This window comes from Acipenser ruthenus, chromosome 41, assembly GCF_902713425.1.
Source record: "Acipenser ruthenus chromosome 41, fAciRut3.2 maternal haplotype, whole genome shotgun sequence".
Classification (NCBI taxonomy): Eukaryota; Metazoa; Chordata; class Actinopteri; order Acipenseriformes; family Acipenseridae; genus Acipenser; species Acipenser ruthenus.
This window is the reverse complement of record NC_081229.1, coordinates 9,740,400-9,767,739: the sequence shown is the minus strand read 5'-3', so window position 1 is coordinate 9,767,739 and position 27,340 is coordinate 9,740,400. Positions and strand designations below refer to the sequence as shown.

General features: G+C 40.8%; 1 pseudogene; it reads right to left on the bottom strand.

The window, feature by feature from the left end:
- LOC131696754 (zinc finger protein 850-like) overlaps positions 1-26,579 on the bottom strand; it is a 42,653-nt pseudogene extending 16,074 nt beyond the window's left edge.
- Positions 26,580-27,340: the final 761 nt, after the last annotated feature.

Here is a 27,340-nt window from a genome sequence, read left to right as displayed (position 1 = left end):
CGATCCTGTGTGTTATGGTAATTGTTTATGTATTAAGTTTTAAAATGTTTAGTAAAACAGCATGACCTCCAGTTTTTGGAAAATTGATAAACTGTCAGTAATGAAATACAAATCGAGATGTAAGAGTCTGTGCGATGTATTTAAACACCCAAAATCAATATAAATGAAAAGGCAACATCGAAGGCACAAGGACCTATTTTCACACACATACATACACATACTATATATATATATATATATATATATATATATATATATATATATATATATATATATATATGACAAGATTGGCAGAGGGTGAGGCTCAGAGACAGTTTAAAAGTTCAAAAATAAAGTTTTTATTTAAACAAAATACACCAAATAAACAGGCACGAGCACCAAAACAAAAAGATTTCAAACACAAACAACCAACACAAAACAAAACTTACAACACAAATACGGCTTCCAGGCTGGGCATTGCCTTCACTGGTTTCAAAAACTAACAAAACAGCACACACAGAAAAACGCTTCTCCTTCCAGAACTCTCCCCCTGCTGGCAGGCTGAGGCCTCCTTTTATGCCAGGTGGCTGAATAGTAATTGAATAATTAATTGGTGGATTGCTCCCACCTGATGCAATCAACCTGGGCAGGGAGGAGAATTAAACTCCATTCCTGCCAGTATTTCCAAGGGCAGAGCCTTGCTCTGCCACAATATATACAATACACACACATATATATATATATATATATATATATATATATATATACACACATACATACAGTGCCTTGCAAAAGTATTCAGACCCCTGACCAATTCTCTCATATTACTGAATTACAAATGGTACATTGAAATTTCGTTCTGTTTGATATTTTATTTTAAAACACTGAAACTCAAAATCAATTATTGTAAGGTGACATTGGTTTTATGTTGGGAAATATATTTAAGAAAAATAAAGTAAATAGAAAAATAAATAAAGTTATAGCCACAAATCTAACAGTAAAAACATGTGAAAATAACTCGGACCCTATTATTAACCTCCTTGTGCTCCGTGTTTCGGGTGAGACGCTGTTTATGCATAGTTCACACACACCCTATAGTCTCTGTAAGTTGTCTTGGATAAAGGTGTCTGCTAAACTCTATATATATATATATATATATATGAGTCAGTTTTCGCGCCCCTCGTTGATCAGTGTTGCACACACACTATGGTATAGCGGTAGTTCGCCTGCCCCTCAATGTAAATACCCAGCTAACACACTAAGACTCAAACACGTTGTCATTAATATTAAACATAAAAACGTCGGTACCTTATTTTTTATTGATTAAATTGTTATATTTTAAATGGACTCGGTGTTGTTGATGACGTCACGCCTGTTCATTTAACAAACAAAGAGTCTCACACGCGCGCGCGCGTCACAAACAAATAACCTTCAATTAAAATGAATAATACTGTAACTTACCTTTTAGTCTCGTCCACGCCTTACAAACGGGTATGTAATATCGTTTAACTAAACACACAAATAATAATAATGATAATAATTAACCCGCCTCCTCACGGCTCGGTGTTTATCTCGCGCTGTTTGAGAAACGCCGCGCTCTGTTTGAAGCGTCAGCAGCTCGGAGTTCCCGGATGATGACGCGCACCCGCTCTCTGGGATGGAACCGCACAACAGTCTCGCGTTTTGATTGGTCCATGTCTGTCACATGAATGTGTCGTCACACGCGTGGAAAAGCGTGCAGGCATTTTTAACATTGTGATCAGAGAGAGAGAGAGAGAGAGTGATCTGCTTTCCACAACCTTACCATTAAAATATAATGTGGTATTACACTGCACTGATATAACAAACTATGGGTGATTACTTTATATGAATGATCATGTTATGCACGAATGTAAGAATTGGCTTTCTGTGGTGGTGTACTTTTTTCTTTCAAGTAGCATATATCTATAATCGTTTTTGAACATGTGAACATGTACATAACCACACTGTTCAAAACTAACACAACAAGAATGCTTTTTTTTTTTATTTAACGCTTGTAATACACACAGTACTGTATCGATGCCTCTGTAATTTCCATTGACAAATCATTACAAAATAACATCTTAGAGTTTTATTACACTTGATAATCGGTTCCCTTTTCTCTTTTGCAGTTGTAGTTTTTGTTTTGCACTTTGGAAACATGAAAGTAAAAAAACACAGATGAATATAATTGAAGTAGACTGTAAACCCGACACACACACACACACACACACACAGCTCACAATATTACAGCAGATATCAGGAAAAACCTATTCAGGTAACTGACAGTCTATTCATTATTTACAATCACTCTGCAATATCCATGTCTTCATCCTCTACGTCAGCCTCCTCCACTTTCCTATTCTCATCCATGTCGCTGTTCGTGGTTGAATCATCTCCGCTGATGGCTGAATAGGGGAGGTTAGCAGGGTAATGTTCCTGCGTGGGGATAGGGAGACAGGCAGCACCAACACGTTTAAGTTCAACACTAACCCTTAATAAAATGTTCTTCCTGTTATTAAGCAGTGGTATAATGGGAAGCAGTGGTAAATTGAAAATAACAGAAGCCAGTTTTTACTATAGTGAAGTAGGCTACAATTTGTTTTTCATTAAAAACGTGTTTATTGAAATTAATGTTCAGCTTTCATATTGAAGCTTGTTGTGGGCGACTCATTCAATCAAACCCAGTAGTGTGGAATTTGCTTTAATCGTTCAAGACGTTTTTCAACTCAAGTAAGCTTATTTGTGTTTAACAAACAACACACGAGCGTGGCAGCCCTTCTATCGCAGCCAGTGTCATGTTTCTAGCACGCAGCTGAAATGGTAACGTGACAGCGCTGTCTCTGTTTAGCGCACGCAAGAACGTGCAGAAAGGATGGAACTCTGTTGAGAATTGGAAGACAACGCATTTGAGAGCAAAACATTTTATGACATTTTTAAATCTCATAGCTGAAGAGGTGCCGGCGCTATGCCTCGTCAAGCCCCAGCCAGCCCTGGCACAAATTAACCACTGTGTGTATGTGTATGTGTGTGTGTGTGTGTATATATATATATATATATATATATATATATATATATATATATATATATATATATATATATATATATATATATACACACTACCGGTCAAAAGTTTTAGAACACCTCCATTTTTCCAGTTTTTATTGAAATTTACGCAGTTTAATGCCTCAATGTACTCTGAAATTAAAGCATAGAACAAATAAACAATTGGAAAAGAAATCATGGAATCGTTTTGTTTAACAAAATTTAATCTAAATTTTTGACTCATCAAAGTAGCCACCTTTTGCAGATATAACAGCCGAACACACTCGTGGCATTCTTTCTACAATGGAAATCAAATATTGTTCGGAAAGTTCTTCCCAACACTGTTGCAGAAGTTCCCACAAATGTGTTGCACTTGTAGGTTGCTTTGCTTTCACCCTTCTGTCCAGTTCATCCCAAACCAGCTCGATGGGGTTTAAGTCTGGAGACTGTGATGGCCATTCCATGATTTGAAGCCTACCGTCTTGTTCTTTTCTTCTAAGGTAGTTCTGACATAGCCTGGAGGTATGTTTTGGGTCATTACCTTGCTGTAGGATGAACCCCTGACCAACTAGACGTATACCAGAGGGTATTGCATGGCGCTGCAAAATGCTGTGGTAGCAGTTCTGGTTCAGGGTGCCAGTCACTCTGTGCAAGTCGCCGACTCTGGATCCAGCAAAAGAGCCCCAGACCATCACGCTTCCTCCTCCATGTTTGACAGTTGGTGCCACACACCGAGGAACCATTTTCTCGCCATTATGAGAGCAATATACTACTTCCTGCATACAATACTGTCCAAATAATGCTTAAGAGGGTGTAGTAACACAGTCTGTTCCAACACTGCTTTTATACAGACAGAGGGTTTGTAAGTAATCAACAAAAGTTGACACCTGTAGAAATTGTTAGCATCAACTTTCAAGGCTTAATTTACTTCCATTGCTGCAGAACAGCTGTAAGTTGTTAACCCATTACTTGTTCCCTGAAAAAGGCCTTTTTGTATAACTCTGAAATGTACATTATTTTTCAGTTTTTGGTAACCTAAACTTTTTTTTTAAACCTCTGGCAGTTTACCGCTTACCTTTGTACCATTTCAGGTTATTCACTGGACTTGAACTGCTGAAATTTCAATAAAAACTGGAAAAATGGGGGTGTTCTAAAACTTTTGACCGGTAGTGTATATACACACTGTAATCCCCAGTCATTCTAAATAAATTAAATCAAATTACATTCACTTAAAAATTCAAATTGCATTCATCCATTTTAAGTTAGTTGAACATTCAAATTGACTTTAGTTGTTCAAACGTAAATGGTTGAAGTAGAATCAGGGGACTGGATTCCCATCAGCCCTTGCGGGACTTGTACAATTTATTTTTTGAATTGTTTGTTGTTTATTGTGTTGTTGTTTTGTGTGTGTGTGCGGTTGCACACGTGTGTTGTGTTTGCTTGTCTCTTGTGTCCCCGGATGCTTTCTTACACGTGTTCTCCTTGTGTTGTTCGTGGCCAGCCCCGTTCGGACTTCAGTCTGCGGATGTGACGTCACTCCCTTCTCCCTCTGTCTGCTTCTCTGCTGCTGCCTGGTTCCAGCACTTGTAAATGCTGCCATAAGCACAGAAGAAGAAGTGCTGCACTGGCAGCTAATAAAATAACTTACCGATTTCACATTCTGTTTCCTCAGCTCACTTTTTATTGTTAAAATTAATTTAAAAATGTTCAAACAAACAAAAAATTACATCTAACGTCTGTGTATAAGCTGCTGCCTGTTGTTTTCGTGTGTGTGTGTGTGTGTGTGTGTGTGTGTGTGCACCGCCCCCTGTGGGCTCGCTGAGCTGTGCGGGTGGTGGAAAGTTATGCAAATCACCTACTCTAGCCTGACCAATGAGCGGTGAGGATAAGCTTATATTAAGAGCAGCCTGCGCTCTGCATGTGGTTGTTTTGGCTGGGGACTCAGAGAGTTAAAGAGGAGCTCCCTGTACTGCATTCGAGCTCTAAACATGCTGAAGTGTTGCAATACCCAGGAGCTGTGTGTTAGCTGGAACTAGAGGGGAAGATTAACCAGTATCTTCAAAATCAACAGGAATTCTGTGCAGCATTAAAACACACAAATCATGACAAATAAAAATAATAAACACATCTAAAAAATATAATTTATTGCACATTGGATCATTTTAAAAAATGCATGATTAGTTGTGACTTTTTATTTTCATGTTTTTTTCACTACCTAAAAGGCTCTTTCCCAGCAGTCCTCTATATCCTCTGAATGCAGAGTCTGCCTGGGTGCTGCGTCACATGATGAAGGCTCCAGCACTGACAACGACTCAGAGAGGCAGAGCAACAGAACTCAATTTGATACAACAACCTTTAAAAAGTACATTTTGCTAATTTAAATACAAGTCAGACATAGGTGTTGTTTTAGCGTTGCTTACTATTGTGTTGTATAATTAATTAATTACACAACTAACACATTTCTCATTTTTAATTCAGAAATCAATTGTTTCTACTAACTTGGCTTGTGTTTTTCAGACACAGTAAAAGCGGATCAAATGCATGAAAAACACAAGCCAAGTTAGTAGAAACAATTGGTTTCTGAATTAAAACTGAGAAATGTGTTAGTTGTGAAATTAGGGCAACCTTGGCCCTCATCGGTTATACAGTTGTGCCCATTTCCTTGGTGCTGAGGAAGGTTGCCCCACTTGTTTCATGAAGCTTGTCTTGTGTTTTTGATATCTCTACTTTAAATGACTGGGCACTTTTGATAACTTGGCGTTTTTTCGCATTTCCAAAGTGTTTTTGTTTCAAATTCGTAATGCAAGGTTAACATTTTTTTCTTCATGACAGAACAGTCCCAATTAACAGAGTCTTTAAGGTTTCTCTCTTCTGTGAATTCGCTGGTGTTTCTGAAGGCCTTGTTTAAGACAGAAACTCTTCCCACAGTCAGAACAGTGATGCGGTTTCTCTCCTGTGTGAATTCGCTGGTGTGTTTTCAGGGATACTGAGTGACTGAACCTCTTCCCACAGTCAGAGCAGCAATACGGTTTCTCTCCTGTGTGAATTCGCTGGTGTGAAACAAGGTTGTTTGAATGACTGAAACTCTTCCCACAGTCAGAGCAGCGATACGGTTTCTCTCCTGTGTGAGTTCGCTGGTGTGTTTTCAGGGATACTGAGTGACTGAACCTCTTCCCACAGTCAGAGCAGCAATACGGTTTTTCTCCTGTGTGAATTAGCTGGTGTGCTTTCATGTCTCCTGACCTACTGAACCTCTTCCCACAGTCAGTGCAGCTATACGGTTTCTGTCCTGTGTGAATTCGCTGGTGTGTTTTCAGGGATAGTGAGTGGCTGAACCTCTTCCCACAGTCAGAGCAGCAATACGGTTTCTCTCCTGTGTGAATTCGCTGGTGTGAAACAAGGTTGTTTGACTGACTGAAACTCTTCCCACAGTCAGAGCAGGAATACGGTTTCTCTCCTGTGTGAATTCGCTGGTGTTTTTTCATGTCTCCTAACTGACTGAAACTCTTCCCACAGTCAGGGCAGCGATACGGTTTCTCTCCTGTGTGAGTTCGCTGGTGTAAAACAAGGTGTCCGGACTGACTGAAACTCTTCCCACAGTCAGGGCAGCGATATGGTTTCTCTCCTGTGTGAGTTCGCTGGTGTAAAACAAGGTTGTTTGACTGACTGAAACTCTTCCCACAGTCAGAGCAGGAATACGGTTTCTCTCCTGTGTGAATTCGCTGGTGTTTTTTCATGTCTCCTAACTGACTGAAACTCTTCCCACAGTCAGAGCAGGAATACGGTTTCTCTCCTGTGTGAATTCGCTGGTGTGCTTTCATGTCTCTTGACCTACTGAAACTCTTCCCACAGTCAGAGCAGTGGTACGGTTTCTCTCCTGTGTCAGTTCGCTGGTGTGTTTTAAAATGCTCTAACTGGGTGAAACCTTTCCCACAGTCAGGATATTCTCCAGCGCCCGCCCTCGCTTTAGCTGCTGGACTGGAACCTGGAAAATATGATCAGGAAAGAAAGTAAGAGGGACTGCTTGCTGGCTTAGGCAAGGGTGGAAATAAGCCACCCTTTGCATAGCAGTTTGATCCCTTCCTGGTTTTACTAGCAGTTTAAAAAGACACACCTGTGCTCGTTACCTATACATTGGGGCTACTCGGGCTCATTTTAAAACCTGGAATAGGTGAATCTGCTATGCAATAGGAGTCTTATTTCCATCCCTGGCTTAGGGCAGGTGGTGGAGTGTATTAAAACATGTGAATTTCAGCTGTGGGGGCTTGCAATAGGTTACAACAGCTTAAAAAAACCAAATAAACAAAGCCTTTACTTTATGTGTAAAAGCAGTCAGTAAAGTACCCATCATCTCTTTATTTAATACAAGTCACAGTATTATACCCCTTTGACGTAGCGTCGTAGCAGAATCTCCAAAATAGTATCTGCTTCAGCCAAATCATAGCCGTTGGCGTCTCTGCTTTATGTATAAAAGCAGTCAGTAAAGACTGATGCTGGTGAAACCGAGCCCTGGGATCAAAATCTGCCTTCAAAGACCTCCTGTAATGTTTCAGGTCTATTTCCTCTAACACATGCTACAATTATATCTTTAAAATAGCATTATTTTACGCATTTACAAAAATATCCATATACTGTTACACTGAACATTTATAATGATATATACGGGCGGGCAGCAGTGTGGAGTAGTGGTTAGGGCTCTGGACTCTTGACCGGAGGGTTGTGGGTTCAATCTCCAGTGGGGGACACTGCTGTTGTACCCTTGAGCAAGGTACTTTACCTAGATTTCTCCAGTAAAAACCTAACTGTATAAATGGGTAATTGTATGTAAAATAATGTGATATCTGTATAATGTGAAATAATGTATAATGTGATATCTTGTAACAATTGTAAGTCGCCCTGGATAAGGGCGTCTGCTAAGAAATAAATAATAATAATAATAATAATAATAATAATAATAATAATAATAATACAGTACATTAGTGTTTCTCCCCCTTGGTATAATTCCCCCCTCCCCTCCTCCTTAGAGCAACGACTACATTATATCTGTATCTGAAGTTCACCAGTATTGAGTCCTATCTTGAACTGGTTGAAGTGGTACAGCAAAAACAAACAGCTAGTAATGTAACCTACATGCTTCCTCCCTCTCAACCACACTGTGGATATCACACAATCTAGAATGACAATGTCACAGCTACTGGGAGTCACTCACCTACTAGACTGCATTCTGAATGGGAGCGCCCGTCTTCCTTTCCACCTCCTTGCATGCTGTTGGGAGAGCCTTCCTCTCCAGCGCCTTGCTCTCTCACGCAGATTCTCTCCAGCACCACGCTACACTCCCGCAGGCGTACAGGCTCCAGCTCAGGGATGTTTGGTTTGAAGTCCTCAGATTCTACCTTCACTGGTTCCATGTGCTCAAACTCTACTTCAAGGGGCTCCCATTTAATACGGACAGTTTCCAGCACCTCTTCTTGTTTAACAGGAAGGGGTTCTTCTGTCTGGGGGATCTCCAATTCATTGTGTTCAGCTTTAACCTCAGAGACCTCTGGCTGGCTGCTGTCACATTGCATCTCACAGAGCTCCTGTTTAATGGGGAGGGACGCCAGCCCAGAGAACTCCACGCTAATGGGGACTAGTTCAAGTTCAGGGAACTCCTCTTTAATCTGGACAGATTCCATCTTCACACTGTCCATGGCGGCACGCGGGATTCTGTTTAGTAGCGGCTGAAAAACAAATGCATGTATTTATTTAAATACAGGGTTATGAAGGCCATTCAAGGGGCCGACAACATCTGTCCTTAATAGCAGGGGTGGCTTTACTATTGAAGAAATACAGAATTTCTGATAAGTTCATAATACCAGAGGATTTTATCTGTTGAAATGTTTACATAATGTATCCATTCCATATATTATTTACTGCTGATTTCTGTCGATTAACATGTTCTAACATTTGTTTCAGATTTGGAACATACCCAGTAGTCTCTGCATATAGGAATACCTCCTAAGAGACCACTTTTTGATATAGACTGACTACACAGGGGAAAGTTGACAGAGATTCATTTTTATTTTTTCACTCTGCTATTTGAAGCTGCATCTGTATTGTGAATGACTAGCGTATCATATCGGAGGCATGGATTAGTGATGAGACATTATCACTTTTACAAGTCAATTTGATTATCGATTATCAGTTACGACTATTCTAATAACATCCTTCTAGGGGCAAAAAGTCACAAAAAGGTTCCTGATTATTTTTTTTTATTCTAATTAAACTACAATAAACTTCAGTAACTTTTTCAACAGCACTTTCAAACCTAGAAAACATACAGTATGCATTATATTGAAGTCAATACTAAAGCAGCATAAGCAATATATAAACCATACCACTTCACAGAAACCACTTTTAAATAAAGAAGAAAAGCTCACACAATCTGACAATGCACTCTCATGCTCTCAGCTGCCTGAATCTTCTCTTAAAGTCTTTCGAATCTCTTACACCCCAGGGAATTATGCACTGAAAAAAAAAATTCAAAATGATGCAGTATCTCTGTACAAGTGTGTGTAAAGCTAATGTTTTCAAATTAAGAAGACGGTCAGCTGTTGATGACCAAAACAAGTCAATGTCGAATTTCCCCTGGCGGTAGAGCGCTGTGGATCGCATCGGGCGTCACCTTCACAGTGTTCAAAGCAAAGCAATGAAAATCTTTTAGTCTCTCGTTTGCTGATATATTTGCAACGTGGGATCTTTGTTGTGGCATTTTCTGGCAGAATCAGTCAATGTTCCCTTTATCCTCAGTGGGTCAACTGCAACGAACTGAAAGCAGCGTACTAACTGGGGATGATCCCGTGGTTAGTACGCAGCTCCGTACTAAACTAGTGCGCAAGTTAAATACCAATTGCAACGAACTTGGAGGCTGAAGTTAGTCCCCAGCTGCGTACTAAAAAAGGTATCAATTGCACTGACGCCAAAAATAACTGCTGCTGCCCTCTAGAGGATACCAAGTACGGGACTAACTTAGTTTAACTCTTACTATGGACTAAGAATTTTAGTATCGTACTAAGTGGAATAGTGGAAGACATGTGAAAGTCCCAGAATGTACTGGCAGTTTCTTTTTGCTGAAATAATAATGTGTGCTTATAATACACACATGCAGTCACTATATTTGAAGCATCTGCTGCCTGTATGGATATTGTAATAGCAACATAAAATTTCACTATGACTACAATACTGTTAACTACTAATAATGAAAGAAGGTGTGGGCAGCATTACAGACATGCATGTAGAGCCTGTAGGATGCGATAGTAGCTTTAACATTTGAGAGACTTTATTTTTAGGGTGGGGGTGGGGGGGGGGGGGTTGGGCAGCAAGTCTTTTCATTCCCTTTAAGTTGAGGGGACTCGACCCTGGTGGTTCTTAGGGGTGAGCAGAGATATTGAGGAGTATGGACACAGTGGGTAGAATGGGATTTAAGTGTTATTTTATGTAGTAGGACCTGGGGGCACATTGAAAAATAAAATAATCAGTGCTCTTCTCAGGGTGTTTTTAGAAGTGATTATCTAGGATACGTCTTCGGAATACCACCCCTTCCCTGTTTTGTACTACCTGTGGTCCAATGACAACGGTGTCGAAACAGCTCGTGTGTGTTGAGTGTCAACATTAAACCAGCTTGGTTTATTTCATGGCATTGCACTTGGTTGAGTATTTTATAGGAAGTCCGTGTGCCCTGATATGGAGTACTTTACCATGCATATATATCTTAAATCAAAAAAAATAATTATTACGTGCAGACATATAAATATATGTTAGAGAAGAATTAATATTTATGTGTAACTGTCGGCCTATTTGTAACATTGTAAAAATGATTATTAGCTCATAATATTGTAAAATACACACATTACTGTTACAAATATTTCAAATGTTCTGATTCAGAGCCACCCCGCCTTGCGCCGTGTCTGGCTCCCTGTAAAAGGATGAAGCGGTTCTGATAATGAATGAATGAAAGAATGATTCAGAGCCCCCTTCAGATCCTGTTTGGGAACAACAACAATGCTTGATCCTCAGTACCGTACTAAATCTGGGGATCAGCTAGTCTCCAACTTTGATCCGCTTGTTTTTTCGATGCAATTGGTACTAACTTAGTCCGCAGCTGGGGATGATCCCGAGATAATACCGCACTAGCTAGTACGCAACTTTGTACGCAGCTCCGTACTAACTCTGCAAGTTCATTGCAATTGGCCCTATATTACGATCCTGTGTGTTATGGTAATTGTTTATGTATTAAGTTTTAAAATGTTTAGTAAAACAGCATGACCTCCAGTTTTTGTTAAATTGATAAACTGTCAGTAATGAAATACAAATCGAGATGTAAGAGTCTGTGCGATGTATTTAAACACCCAAAATCAATATAAATGAAATGGCGACATCGAAGGCACAAGGACCTATTTTCACACACATACTATAATATATATATATATATATATATATGTGTGTGTTTGTGGCTCAGATGCCATGAGCTGTTTAGGGTTATGTTGCCCTGGTTGCCACCTTGCTGGCTATTCAAGCCACAGTGAACAGCCCCATCGTGTGCCACATAATCAGGGTGCCTCGGACAAACCATTTGAATGTTGTTTTTTCTTCTTTTGCACATTTTCAATTAATCATTTTTTTTTGTTGCTTTTTGTCCCTTTTGTATATATGGCCATAATTACTTTATTTGGTGTCCAATTTGTTCCAATTTCATGTATGACATGCACCTGTAACCTTTATAATTAAAGAGTTATAGCCACAAATCTAACAGTAAAAAACCTGCGAAAAAAACTCGGACCCTATTATTAACCTCCTTGTGCTCCGTATTTCGGGTGAGACGCTGTTTATGCATAGTTCACACACACCCTATAGTCTCTGTAAGTTGCCTTGGATAAAGGCGTCTGCTAAACTAATTATTTATATATTTATATAGATAGATAGATAGATAGATAGATAGAGAGAGAGAGAGAGAGAGAGAGAGAGAGAGAGAGAGAGAGAGAGAGAGAGAGAGAGAGAGAGAGAGGTCAGTTTACGCGTCCCTCATTGATCAGTGTTGTACACACACTATGGTATACCTGTAGTTGGCCTGCCCCTCAAAAACGTAACTTCTCAGCTAACACACAAACATGTTGTCATTAATATTGAACATAAAAACATCACCTGTGTGAAGCGATCAACAGTTGCTGGCAACATTATGCAACTTCCGGTAAGTGAGTCGGAGAGGGTCGAAAGCGTATTTCAAAATAAGTCTCAAATAATCTGCTAAAAAAATGCCTTACTGTATTTATCTTTATTTTAGTTTATATTGCTTATTGTATTTCTATTTGTTTGTATTTCTATTCTATTATATATTTTCTATGTAAAAATCTGTCATGTGTATATTTCATACATTCCTGAAAAAATTAAGGATTGTAACTCAGTAAAAGGGGGGTGAAATGTAATGAACAGACTCATAGTGAATAGAAAATAGGGTTGGTTGTGCCAGATTTACGTCCCTGCTATTGTTGCTGGGGTTTTAGTAGTGCCCGGGTGCTGAAAACATGACATTTTGGCTGGTAGGTTGTGTATTTCAGCCATTCCTGAAAAAAATTAAGGATTGTAACTCAATAAAAGGGTTAAATGTAATTAATTCACTCAAAAATAAAATAATGATTGTAACTGAAAACAATAGGGATTTTTTATTCCTTGTATGTTATTGTAACCCTGTTTAAGCTCCCTGTTGGTAGTATTAGATTTTCTGACCCAGCTTATCGTTGACCTTGGGCTTTAAGATCTGTTGTGCCAGGAATACCATGGCTGTGCATGAAGGTCCGATACCTCTCAATATCTGAACACTTCCCCGTCACATGCTCAGATCTGTGGTGTACTGATGGTGTACATCTCAGTGATGACTGTGGCATGCCTCTCCTTGCACAGCTCATGTGGTGTGCAGCTTACTGTTTACTGCACAAGAGACCAAACCAGCAACAACAGGTTTGCAGAGCAGTAAACCTGGCCTCACTCCATGTGTGGTTGTGAGAGGGTCAGCACCAGTGATCAGCAGGTTTGCAGAGCAGTAAACCTGGCCTCGCTCCACGTGTGGTTGTGAGAGGGTCAGCACCAGTGATCAGCAGGTTTGCAGAGCAGTAAACCTGGCCTCACTCCACGTGTGGTTGTGAGAGGGTCAGCACTAGTGATCAGCAGGTTTGCAGAGCAGTAAACCTGGCCTCACTCCACGTGTGGTTGTGAGAGGGTCAGCACCAGCGATCAGCAGGTTTGCAGAGCAGTAAACCTGACCTCACTCCACGTGTGGTTGTGAGAGGGTCAGCACCAGTGATCAGCAGGTTTGCAGAGCAGTAAACCTGGCCTCACTCCACGTGTGGTTGTGAGAGGGTCAGCACCAGTGATCAGCAGGTTTGCAGAGCAGTAAACCTGGCCTCACTCCACGTGTGGTTGTGAGAGGGTCAGCACCAGCGATCAGCAGAGCAGTAAACCTGGCCTCACTCCACGTGTGGTTGTGAGAGGGTCAGCACCAGTGATCAGCAGGTTTGCAGAGCAGTAAACCTGGCCTCACTCCACGTGTGGTTGTGAGAGGGTCAGCACCAGTGATCAGCAGGTTTGCAGAGCAGTAAACCTGGCCTCACTCCACGTGTGGTTGTGAGAGGGTCAGCACCAGCGGTCAGCAGGTTTGCAGAGCAGTAAACCTGGCCTCACTCCACGTGTGGTTGTGAGAGGGTCAGCACCAGCGATCAGCAGGTTTGCAGAGCAGTAAGCCTGGCCTCACTCCACGTGTGGTTGTGAGAGGGTCAGCACCAGCGATCAGCAGGTTTGCAGAGCAGTAAGCCTGGCCTCACTCCACGTGTGGTTGTGAGAGGGTCAGCACCAGCGATCAGCAGGTTTGCAGAGCAGTAAGCCTGGCCTCACTCCACGTGTGGTTGTGAGAGGGTCAGCACCAGCGATCAGCAGGTTTGCAGAACAGTAAACCTGGCCTCACTCCACGTGTGGTTGTGAGAGCGTCAGCACCAGTGATCAGCAGGTTTGCAGAGCAGTAAACCTGGCCTCACTCCACGTGTGGTTGTGAGAGGGTCAGCACCAGCGATCAGCAGGTTTGCAGAGCAGTAAACCTGGCCTCACTCCACGTGTGATTGTGAGAGGGTCAGCACCAGTGATCAACAGGTTTGCAGAGCAGTAAACCTGGCCTCACTCCACGTGTGGTTGTGAGAGGGTCAGCACCAGTGATCAACAGGTTTGCAGAGCAGTAAACCTGGCCTCACTCCACGTGTGGTTGTGAGAGGGTCAGCACCAGCGATCAGCAGGTTTGCAGAGCAGTAAACCTGGCCTCACTCCACGTGTGGTTGTGAGAGGGTCAGCACCAGTGATCAACAGGTTTGCAGAGCAGTAAACCTGGCCTCACTCCACGTGTGGTTGTGAGAGGGTCAGCACCAGCGATCAGCAGGTTTGCAGAGCAGTAAACCTGGCCTCACTCCACGTGTGGTTGTGAGAGGGTCAGCACCAGTGATCAACAGGTTTGCAGAGCAGTAAACCTGGCCTCACTCCACGTGTGGTTGTGAGAGGGTCAGCACCAGTGATCAGCAGATCTGATCCTTTCCAGTGGGCCGAGGTGAAGCACGCTACCACCGAGAAGGCAGCGGAGGAGCTATTCCTGGAGATGATGTCTGTAAGTATTAAAACTTCATTTGTGTTGTTTTAATTGTTGTTCTTTGGCATTAGACAATAAAATATGCAAAACAATCTGAGTGATTGTCAGTTCTGTGCTATTATCTGAATTACATTTCCTCAATGTGCATTACATTACATTGATGTGGATTGTATATAACAAAAAAGTGAAGGGTGAACGGTCTTAAAAAAAGGTGTCTAAAGGAAGTAGGGCTGATTACAGGTGAGGTGATGGAGAAGGAGGTAGGTAGGACTACAGCTCAGGTGAAGGAGGGAGGTAAGACTACAGGTGTGAAGCATGGAAGTAAGACTACAGGAGAGAGGTAGGACTGCAGGTGCAGGTGTGATGAATACACTAAATATTACACTGAATATTACTAAACTTAAGGGAGGAAGTCCAACCACAACCAAACACAAAAAACATAAAGGAAAAAAAGCAAATCCATTAGATTATACAGTAATTGCAAATGCCATTCATGATGTTAATCAAAGCAATAAAAAAACAAACACATTTCAATTTTTAGGACTGACTGAAATACACAACATACCAGCTAAAATGTCATGTTTTCAGCACCCGAGCACTACTAAAACCCCAGCAACAATAGCAGGGACGTAAATCTGGCACAACCAACCCTATTTTCTATTCACTACAAGTCTGGTCATTACATTTGAACCCCCTTTTACTGAGTTACAATCCTTAATTTTTTCAGGAATGGCTGAAATACACAACTCTCTAGTTGCCAAGTACCATCACAAACTAAAAAGAGATTTAAACACATAGATAATACATTATTAGCAATGCATTTCTGAAGGTATGTAAGTCACATAGATTATTTTCGTGTTTTCATTTGAACAGCTACACTGTATGTTTGTACTCATTCACAGCATACCTTAGTATGTGTTAACAGAATCCTATAAGACACAACTTATTTCCATTAGTATGGGGGTCTACACCAGCAGTCATTAAAGGTACAAACTTGAATGAGATGGCTTAAAAAAACACATCAACACTAAAAAGAAAATGATCTTTTTATTTGCTCCAGCATCACCAGCAAAAATGGTTTTGTGCTGGTACCCACTGAGTGATGTGGAGCACTTTCTTGGTCTGTGGTGTGAACCACTGCCGTATAATGCAGAATCCATTGCTTACAATACAATAAGCTTCTACATTATTTTCATTTTAATCAGTTTATTTAAGTGAATGCACTTTTAATAACAGGATATGTGAAATAATATGATATCTTGTAACAATTGTAAGTCGCCCTGGATAAGAGTGTCTGCTAAGAAATAAATAATAATAATAATAATAATAATAATAAATCTTGTTTAAAAGCGTTTTTATATATATTTTTTATTATTAATAGTACTTTTTTCTATTTCTGTATTTTATTCTGTATTCTGCTTACCAAGTGCTTTGGGCTGCTTTTAATAATTGTACTGTATGTTTCTGTACTTCACTCTGCTGGATTCTGCTTGTAAAGCGCTTTGAGCCACTGTATTACACATTGATTGCACTATACAACTCAAGATTATTATTACATTGTTTAAGGCAGTGACTCCCAAATTATTATTATTTCAGAAGTAGCCTCTCTCATTCCTACAGAGCAAAATCAATTAATAAATAATAAATTACCTGGTGTTGAAGTCTTGGTCTCTGTTAACATATATTAAGCCTAATAAATGATCATTTATCATCTTGTTTTTGCATTTATAGGTTACAGTAATTTATACAGTATATGCAAAAACAACTAATATATTATATAATATATATATATATATATATATATATATATATATATATATATATATATAAATAAATACAGGAGACTTTGGTCATTAATAATATTAATAATTAAATGAATAATGCATGATGAGCAATGTATACTTCTTGCTGCTGCTTTTACTGTCTCTTTCAGTCGTTATATGAGAGTGACAGGATGGAGGGACTTTTATTTTGGAAAAAAACAGCCGGTTTCGACATCGAGATGCGGAAGTAGCATACGCCGGAAGTGAAGTTGTTGCTAGCTTCACGGAGATAAAAACGTCGGTAGCTTATTTTTTATTGATTAAATTGTTATATTTTAGTTTAATTGTTATATTTTAAATGGACTCGGTGTTGTTGATGACGTCACGCCTGTTCATTTAACAAACAAAGCGTCACAAACAAATAACCTTCAATTAAAATGAATAATACTGTAACTTACCTTTTAGTCTCGTCCACGCCTTACAAACGGGTATGTAATATCGTTTAACTAAACACACAAATATAAAATCCTCCGCAGGGCTCCGTGTTTACCTCCTGCTGTGTGTTTGAAACGCCAGCAGCGCCGCGTTCCCGGATGCAGTTTGTGCGCATGCTCCGAGGCGGAGGCTCTTCTTCTGGTTAATCTATAGGACGCATCCCATCTATTATATTAGATGATGAGCGCCCTCCATCTGTACTCCTTTGTGTGTCTTTGTTTTACTTTATTTTTCTGTCATCTTTATTTATTATAACTTTCCTTCTTTTCCTGTTTCCTTTATATATTTCGTCAGTATCCTTTCTCTATTCAGTCTCCCGTCCTCTTTCCCTAGCAAGTTCTTTATATTGACTTCATATACCTCCATTTCTCTCAGCCTCCTCTCCATTTTCCTTCTCTGCTCCTCATATTTCTCACACTTTAATAAATACTGTTCTACTGTTTCAGCTACTTTACATTGTTCACACTTTCCATCTTCATGTTTCTCCAGTCTTAAAAGATGTTCATTTAATGAACTCTGCCCAATCCTTAACCTATCCAACGCTCTTTCCTCTTTCCTTCACAACTCTTTATTCACCTCTTTCTGGATATTATGATAAAACCTTCCTTTTATGCTTTTAAGCTGAGTCTCAGCTGCTCCATCGAGCTCCATAGAGGCGCAGCGTCCATTCAAAACTAACACAAGAAAGAGTTCACATCCTTTTTATATTTAACGGTTGTAATTCATACAGTACTGTATCAATGCCTCTGTAATTTCCATTGATAAATCATTACAAAAATAACATCTTAGAGTTTTATTACACTTGATAATCGGTTCCCTTTTCTCTTTTGCAGTTGTAGTTTTTGTTTTGCACATTGGAAACATGAAAGTAAAAAACACAGATGAATATAATTGAAGTAGACTGTAAACCCGGCACACACACACACAGCTCACAATATTACAGTAGATACCAGGAAAAACCTATTCAGGTAACTGACAGTCTATTCATTATTTACAATCACTCTGCAATATCCATGTCTTCATCCTGTACGTCAGCCTCCTCCACTTTCCTATTCTCATCCATGTCGCTGTTCGTGGTTGAATCATCTCCGCTGATGGCTGAATAGGGGAGGTTAGCAGGATAATGTTCCTGCGTGGGGATAGGGAGACAGGCAGCACCAACGCGTTTAACTTCAACACTAACCCTTAATAAAATGTTCTTCCTGTTATTAAGCAGTGGTATAATGGGAAGCAGTGGTAAATTGAAAATAACAGAAGCCAGTTTTTACTATAGTGAAGTAGGCTACAATTTGTTTTTCATTAAAAACGTGTTTATTGAAATTAATGTTCAGCTTTCATATTGAAGCTTGTTGTGGGCGACTCATTCAATCAAACCCAGTAGTGTGGAATTTGCTTTAATCGTTCAAGACGTTTTTCAAATCAGGTAAGCTTATTTGTGTTTAACAAACGACACACGAGCGTGGCAGTCCTATCACAGCCAGTGTCATGTTTATAGCACGCAGCTGAAATGGTAACGCGACAGCGCTGTCTCTTTTTAGCGCACGCAAGAACGTGCAGAAAGGATGGAACTCTGTTGAGAATTGGAAGACAACGCATTTGAGAGCAAAACATGTTATGACATTTTTAAATCTCATAGCTGAAGAGGTGCCGGCGCTATGCCTCGTCAAGCCTAGAGGTGCCGGGCTGAGTCCCAGCCAGCCCTGGCACAAATTAACCAATATATATATTTATTTTTATATATATATATATATACACACACACAATGTAACCCCCAAAGTCACTCTAAATAAATTTAATCAAGTTGCATTCACTTACTAATTCAAATTGTATTTATAACACTGGTCCATTTTAAGTTAGTTGAACATTCAAATTTACTTTAGTTGTTCAAACGTAAATGGTTGAAGTAGAACCAGGGGACTGGATTCCCATCAGCCCTTGCAGGGCTTGTACAATTTATTTTTTGAATTGTTTGTTTATTGTGTTGTTGTTTTGTGTGTGTGTGCGGTTGCACACGTGTGTTGTGTTTGCTTGTCTCTTGTGTCCCCGGCTGCCTCCCTTGCACGTGTTCTCCTTGTGTTGTTTGTGGCCAGCCCCGTTCGGCGGTCAGTCTGCGGATGTGACGTCACTCCCTTCTCCCTCTGTCTGCATCTCTGCGCTTGCCTGGTTCCAGCACTTGTAAATGCTGCCAGAAGCACAGAAGCAGAAATGCTGCACTTGCAGCTAATAAAATAACTTGCTGGTTTCACACTGTTTCCTCAGCTCACTTTTTACTGTTAAAATTAATTAAACATTTTCAAACGAACAAAAAATTACATCTAACGTCTGTGTATGAGCTGCTGCCTGTTGTTTTCCTGTGTGTGTGTGTGCGTGTGTGTGTGTGCACCGCCCCCTGCGGGCTCGCTCTGCTGTGCGAGTGGTGGAAAGTTATGCAAATCACCTACTCTAGCCTGACCAATGAGCGGTGAGGATAAGCTTATATTAAGAGCAGCCTGCGTGTGGTTGTTTTGGCTGGAGCCTCAGAGAGTTAAAGAGGAGCTCCCTGTACTGCATTCGAGCTCTAAACATGCTGAAGTGTTGCAATACCCAGGAGAGCTGTGTGCTAGCTGGAACTAGAGGGGAAGATTAACCAGTATCTTGCTAAACAACAGGAATTCTGTGCAGCATTAAAACACACAAATAATGACAAATAAAAATAATAAACACATCTAAAAAATATAATTTATTGCACATTAGATCATTTTAAAAAATGCATGATTAGTTGTGACTTTTTATTTTCATGTTTTTTTTCACTACCTAAAAGGCTCTTTCCCAGCAGTCCTCTATATCCTCTGAATGCAGAGTCTGCCTGGGTGCTGCGTCACATGATGAAGGCTCCAGCACTGACAACGACTCACAGAGGCAGAGCGATAGAACTCAATTTGATACAACAACCTTTAAAAAGTACATTTTGCTAATTTAAATACAAGTTAGACATAGGTGTTGTTTTAGCATTGCTTACTATTGTGTTGTATAATTAATTGATTAATTTCACAACTAACACATTTCTCATTTTTAATTCAGAAATCAATTGTTTCTAGTAACTTGGCTTGTGTTTTTCAGACACAGTAAAAGCCGATCAAATGCATGAAACACACAAGCCAAGTTAGGAGAAACAATTGATTTCTGAATTAAAACTGAGAAATGTGTTAGTTGTGAAATTGGGGCAACCTTGGCCCCCACCTCTTTGATAGTTGTGCCTGTTTGCTTGGTGCTGGCCAAGGTTGCCCCAATTGTTTCTTCCAAGTTAAGCCGTGTTTTTGATACAAGTTAGAAGAAACAACTGGGGCAACCTTGGACCTCATCGGTTTTACAGTTGTGCCCATTTGCTTTCTGCTGAGCAAGGTTGCCCCAAAGGTTTCTTGAAACTTGTCTTGTGTTTTTGATATCTCTACTTTAAATGGCTGGGAACTTTTGAGAACTTGGTGATTCTTCACATTTCCAAAGTGTTTTTGTTTCAAATTCATGATGCAAGGTTAACATTTTTTTCTTCATGATAGAACAGTCCCAATTAACATAGTCTTTAAGGTTTCTCTCCTGTGTGAATTCGCTGGTGTTAAACAAGGTTGTTTGACTGACTGAAACTCTTCCCACAGTCAGAGAAGGAATACGGTTTCTCTCCTGTGTGAATTCGCTGGTGTGCTTTCATGTCTCCTGAGTAACTGAAACTCTTCCCACAGTCAGATCAGCGATACGGTTTCTCTCCTGTGTGAGTTCGCTGGTGTGCTTTCAGAGTTCCTGGCTGACTGAAACTCCTCCCACATTCAGAGCAGCGATACGGTTTCTCTCCTGTGTGAATTCGCTGGTGTAAAACAAGGTTGTTTGACTGACTGAAACTCTTCCCACAGTCAGAGCAGTGATACGGTTTCTCTCCTGTGTGAATTCGCTGGTGTGAAACAAGGCCTTTTGACCGACTGAAACTCTTTCCACAGTCAGAGCAGCGATACGGTTTCTCTCCTGTGTGAGTTCGCTGGTGTAAAACAAGGCTGTTTGACCGACTGAAACTCTTCCCACAGTCAGAGCACCAATACGGTTTCTCTCCTGTGTGAGTTCGCTGGTGTGCTTTCAGAGTTCCTGGCTGTCTGAAACTCTTCCCACAGTCAGAGCAGCGATACGGTTTCTCTCCTGTGTGAATTCGCTGGTGTAAAACAAGGTTGTTTGACTGACTGAAACTCTTCCCACAGTCAGAGCAGCGATACGGTTTCTCTCCTGTGTGAGTTCGCTGGTGTGCTTTCAAGTCTCCTGAGTAACTGAAACTCTTCCCACAGTCAGAGCAGCGATACGGTTTCTCTCCTGTGTGAATTCGCTGGTGTGAAACAAGGCTGTTTGACTGACTGAAACTCTTCCCACAGTCAGAGCAGCGATACGGTTTTTCTCCTGTGTGAGTTCGCTGGTGTGCTTTCATGTCTCCTGACCTACTGAAACTCTTCCCACAATCAGAGCAGTGATACGGTTTCTCTCCTGTGTGAGTTCGCTTGTGATTTTTCAGGTTTCCTAACTGAGTGAAACCTTTCCCACAGTCAGGATATTCTCCACCGCCCGCCCTCGCTTTAGCTGCTGGACTGGAACCTGGAAAATATGAACAGGAAAGAAAGTAAGAGGGACTGCTTGTTGGCTTAGGCAGGGATGGAAATAAGCCCCCCCTCTGCATAGCAGTTTGATCCCTTCCTGGTTTTACTAGCAGTTTAATAAGACACACCTGTGCTTGTTACCTATTCATTGGGGCTAATCAGGCTCATTTTAAAACCTGGAAAAGGTGAATCTGCTATGCAACAGGAGTCTTATTTCCATCCCTCACTTAGGGCAGGTGGTGGATTTGATTAAAACATGTGAATTTCAGCTGTGGGGGCTTGCAATAGGTTACAACAGCTTTAAAAAAACAAATAAACAAATCCTTTACTTTATGTGTAAAAGCAGTCAGTAAAGACTGATGCTGGTAAAACCGAGCCCTGGGATCAAAATCTGCCTTCCAAGACCTCCTGTAATGTTTCAGGTCTATTTCCTCTAACACATGCTACAAATATATCTTTAATTAGCATTACTTTACGCATTTACAAAAATATACATATACGGTTGCACTGAACATTTATAATGATATATACAGTACTTTAGTGTTTCTCCCCCTTGGTATAATTCCCCCAACTCCCCGAGCAATGACTACATTATATCTGTATCTGAAGTTCACCAGTAGTGAGACCTATCTTGAACTGGTTGGAGTGGTACAACAAAAAACAAACAGCTAGTAATGTAACCTACATGCTCCCTCCCTCCCTCCCTCTCAACCACACTGTGGATATCACGCAATCTAGAATGACAATGTCACAGCTACTGGGAGTCACTCACCTGCTAGACTGCATTCTGAATGGGAGCGCCCGTCTTCCTTTCCACCTCCTTGCATGCTGTTGGGAGAGCCTTCCTCTCCAGCGCCTTGCTCTCTCACGCAGATTCTCTCCAGCACCACGCTACACTCCCGCAGGCGTACAGGCTCCAGCTCAGGGATGTTTGGTTTGAAGTCCTCAGATTCTTCCTTCACTGGTTCCATGTGCTCAAACTCTACTTCAGGGGGCTCCCATTTAATACGGACAGTTTCCAGCACCTCTTCTTGTTTAACAGGAAGGGGTTCTTCTGTCTGGGGGATCTCCAATTCATTGTGCTCAGCTTTAACCTCAGAGTCCTCTGGCTGACTGCTGTCACATTGCATCTCACAGAGCTCCTGTTTAATGGGGAGGGAAGCCAGCCCAGAGAACTCCACTCTAATGGGGACAAGTTCAAGGAACTCCTCTTTAATCTGGACAGATTCCATCTTCACACTGTCCATGGCAGCACACGGGATTCTGTTTAGTAGCTGAAAAACAAATGCATGTATTTATTTAAATACAGGGTTATGAAGGCCATTCAAGGGGCCGACAAAATCTGACCTTAATAGCAGAGGTGGCTTTACTATTGAAGGGACATACAATTTCTTGTAATGACTTCATAATACCAGAGGATTTTATCTGTTGAAATGTTTACATAATGTATCCATTCCATATATTATTTATTGCAGATTTCTTTCGAGCAACATGTTCTAACATTTGTTTCAGATTTGGAACATACCCAGTAGTCTCTGCATATAGGAATACCTCCTAAGAGAACACTTTTTGATATAGACTGACTACACAGGGGAAAGTTGACAGAGATTCATTTTTATTTTTTCACTCTGCTATTTGAAGCTGCATCTGTATTGTGAATGACTAGCGTATCATATCGGAGGCATGGATTAGTGATGAGACATTATCACTTTTACAAGTCAATTTGATTATCGATTATCAGTTACGATTATTCTAATAACATCCTCACAAAAAGGTTCCTGATTATTATTTTTTTATTCTAATTAAACTACAATAATCTTCAGTAACTTTTCCAACAGCACTTTCAAACCTAGAAAACATACAGTATGCATTATATTGAAGTCAATACTAAAGCAGCATAAGCAATATATAAACCATACCACTTCACAGAAACCACTTTTAAATAAAGAAGAAAAGCACACACACAATCTGACAATGCACTCTCATGCTCTCAACTGCCTGAATCTTCTCTTAAAGTCTTTCGAATCTCTTACACCCCAGGGAATTATGCACAGAAAAAAAAAATATCCAAAATGATGCAGTATCTCTGTACAAGTGTGTGCAAAGTAACAAAACTATTGTGCAGTTGTATTGGGTTCTTCTCTCATACTGAATATGAAAATACTAGCATAAGTTGAAAAATAATAACTAGAAAACAATGGATTTTTTTCTAAATTCCATGATTGATATAAAGGAACACCAGCTCCTTCAGTTTGTCTTCCGAAAGAGAACGCCTCCGATCGGACAGGACAAGATTCCACAGCGAGGTGCTGCGCTCGGCATCGGCTGTATTTACTGCATCGATGTATCTGAAAGCTAATGTTTTCACATGAAGAAGACGGTCAGCTGTCGATGACCAAAACAAGTCAATGTCGAATTTCCCCTGTGGATCGCATCGGGCGTCACCTTCACAGTGTTCAAAGCAAAGCAATGAAAATCTTTTAGTCTCTCGTTTGCTGATATATTTGCAACGTGGGATCTTTGTCGTGGCATTTTCTGGCAAAATCAGTCAATGTTCCCTTTATCCTCAGTGGGTCAACTGCACTGAACTGAAAGCAGCGTACTAACTGGGGATGATCCCGTGGTTAGTACGCAGCTCCGTACTAAACTAGTGCGCAAGTTAGATACCAATTGCAACGAACTTGGAGGCTGAAGTTAGTCCCCAGCTGCGTACTAAAAAAGGTATCAATTGCACTGAAGCCAAAAATAACTGCTGCTGCCCTCTAGAGGATACAAAGTACGGGACTAACTTAGTTTAACTCTTGCTAAGAATTTTAGTATCGTACTAAGTGGAATAGTGGAAGACATGTGAAAGTCCCAGAATGTACTGGCAGTTTATTTTTGCTGAAATAATAATGTGTGCATATAATACACACATATACAGTGCCTTGCAAAAGTATTCAGACCCCTGACCAATTCTCTCATATTACTGAATTACAAATGGTACATTGAAATTTCGTTCTATTTGATATTTTATTTTAAAACACTGAAACTCAAAATCAATTATTGTAAGGATGTCATTGGTTTTATGTTGGGAAATATTTTTAAGAAATAAACTGAAATATCTTGCTTGCATAAGTATTCAACCCTTGTGCTGTGGAAGCTCCCAGTTTACACCGATGAAAGAAATTGCCCTAACGAGGACACAATTACCTTACCATTGGCTTCCACCTGTGAACCATTAAAGTTGCTGTCACATTTTCTGGATAAAAACCCCACTGTTGAAGGATCATTGGTCAGGCTGTGAATCTGAAGGAAAATGAAGACCAAAGAGCATTCTATAGAAGTTAGAGATAAAGTAATACAAATGCATAGATCAGGGAAAGGGTACAAAATAATATCCAAGTGTTTGGCTATCCCAGTGAGCACAGTTGGATCAATAATCAGGAAGTGGAAGCTGCATCACACCACCCAGGCACTGCCAAGAAAAGACCGTCCCTCAAAACTCAGCGCTCAAACAAGAAGGAGACTTGTGAGAGAAGCCAGAGAGAGGCCAACAATCACTTTGAAGGAGCTACAGAGTTCAGTGGCAGGGAGTGGAGTAATGGTGCACCAGTCAACCATATCAAGAGCTCTGCATAACACTGGCCTGTATGAGAAGGTGGCAAGAAAGAAGCCGTTACTCAAAAAGTACCATCTGAAAGCACGTCTGGAGTTTGCCAGAAAGCATGAGAGTGACCCAGCTGCGATGTGGGAAAAGGTTTTGTGGTCAGACGAGACCAAGATAGAGCTTTCTGGCCAAATCTCAAAGCGCTATGTGTGGCGCAGACCTAACACTGCCCATGCCTCAAGACACACCATCCCTACAGTGAAGTATGGTGGTGGCAGCTTCATGCTGTGGGGATGCTTCTCATCAGCAGGGACTGGGCATCTTGTTAAAATTGAAGGAAGAATGGATGGAGCAAAATACAGGGAAATACTGCAAGAGAACCTGCTTCAGTCCGCTTAAAAACTGAAGCTTGGGAGGAAATTCACCTTTCAGCAGGACAATGATCCCAAGCACAAGGCCAAAGCAACATTGGAGTGGCTCAAGAACAAAAAGGTGAATGTCCTACAGTGGCCCAGTCAAGGTCCTGATCTCAATCCCATTGAGAATCTGTGGCACTATTTGAAAATTGCGGTCCACAAGCGTCGTCCAACCAACTTGAACAACCTGGAGCAAATCTGCCAAGAAGAATGGGCCAAAATCACTGCGACACTGTGTGCAAAGCTGGTACATACTTACCCCAAAAGACTTAAAGCTGTTACTGCAGCGAAAGGTGGCTTTACCAAATATATGTGTGGGGGTTGAATACTTATGCAAGCAAGATATTTCAGTTTTTTATTTTTCTTAAAAATATTTCCCAACATAAAACCAGTGTTACCTTACAATAATTGATTTTGAGTTTCAGTGTTTTAAAATAAAATATCAAACAGAACGAAATTTCAATGTACCATTTGTAATTCAGTAATATGAGAGAATTGGTCAGGGGTCTGAATACTTTTGCAAGGCACTAATTTTATATATATATATATATATGAGTCAGTTTTTGCGCCCCTCGTTGATCAGTGTTGTACACACACTATGGTATAGCGGTAGTTCGCCTGCCCCTCAATGTAAATACCCAGCTAACACACTAAGACTCAAACACGTTGTCATTAATATTAAACATAAAAACGTCGGTACCTTATTTTTTATTGATTAAATTGTTATATTTTAAATGGACTCGGTGTTGTTGATGACGTCACGCCTGTTCATTTAACAAACAAAGCGTCACAAACAAATAACCTTCAATTAAAATGAATAATACTGTAACTTACCTTTTAGTCTCGTCCACGCCTTACAAACGGGTATGTAATATCGTTTAACTAAACACACAAATAATAATAATGATAATAATTAACCCGCCTCCTCACGGCTCGGTGTTTATCTCGCGCTGTTTGAGAAACGCCGCGCTCTGTTTGAAGCGTCAGCAGCTCGGAGTTCCCGGATGATGACGCACACCCGCTCTCTGGGATGGAACCGCACAACAGTCTCGCGTTTTGATTGGTCCATGTCTGTCACATGAATGTGTCGTCACACGATATGTAAGAATGTACCTACAGTACACTGGGGACAGAGCATGCAGAGGGGAGTAGGGGCCAGTTTCATATGACATCTTTTGAGAGGGGTTAAGTATGTTCTATGAAGAAAGTTGAAGTGGATAAGCTGATGATTAGGATTCTTAGAAGCTGTCCTTATATTATTCCATACTGTGACCCAAGATATTTCTTTATCTACAAAGGATAAGTCCCTTTTCCAAACAGTATTAATCACCAAAGGTTTGTATGATGCCTGGAGAAGGAGGGTATAAAGTGTGGTCACCAAGCCCTTTCATTTCCCCCCTTAACTAGAATATTGTGTAATATGTGTGAAGGCAGCTCGGTACCCCAGGAATTCAGGCCAGAGTTTTTGAGATATTCTGCTTAGCTGACAGCCAAGTTTCTAAGTCATGCATGCTCAGTTGAACATAAACTGGGGTTGCATGGTGGTGTGTGCGTGCAGGGGTTGCATGGTGGTGTGTGCGTGCAGGGGTTGCATGGTGGTGTGTGCGTGCAGGGGTTGCATGGTGGTGTGTGTGTGCAGGGGTTGCATGGTGGTGTGTGCGTGCAGGGGTTGCATGGTGGTGTGTGCGTGCAGGGGTTGCATGGTGGTGTGTGCGTGCAGGGGTTGCATGGTGGTGTGTGCGTGCAGGTGTTGCATGGTGGTGTGTGCG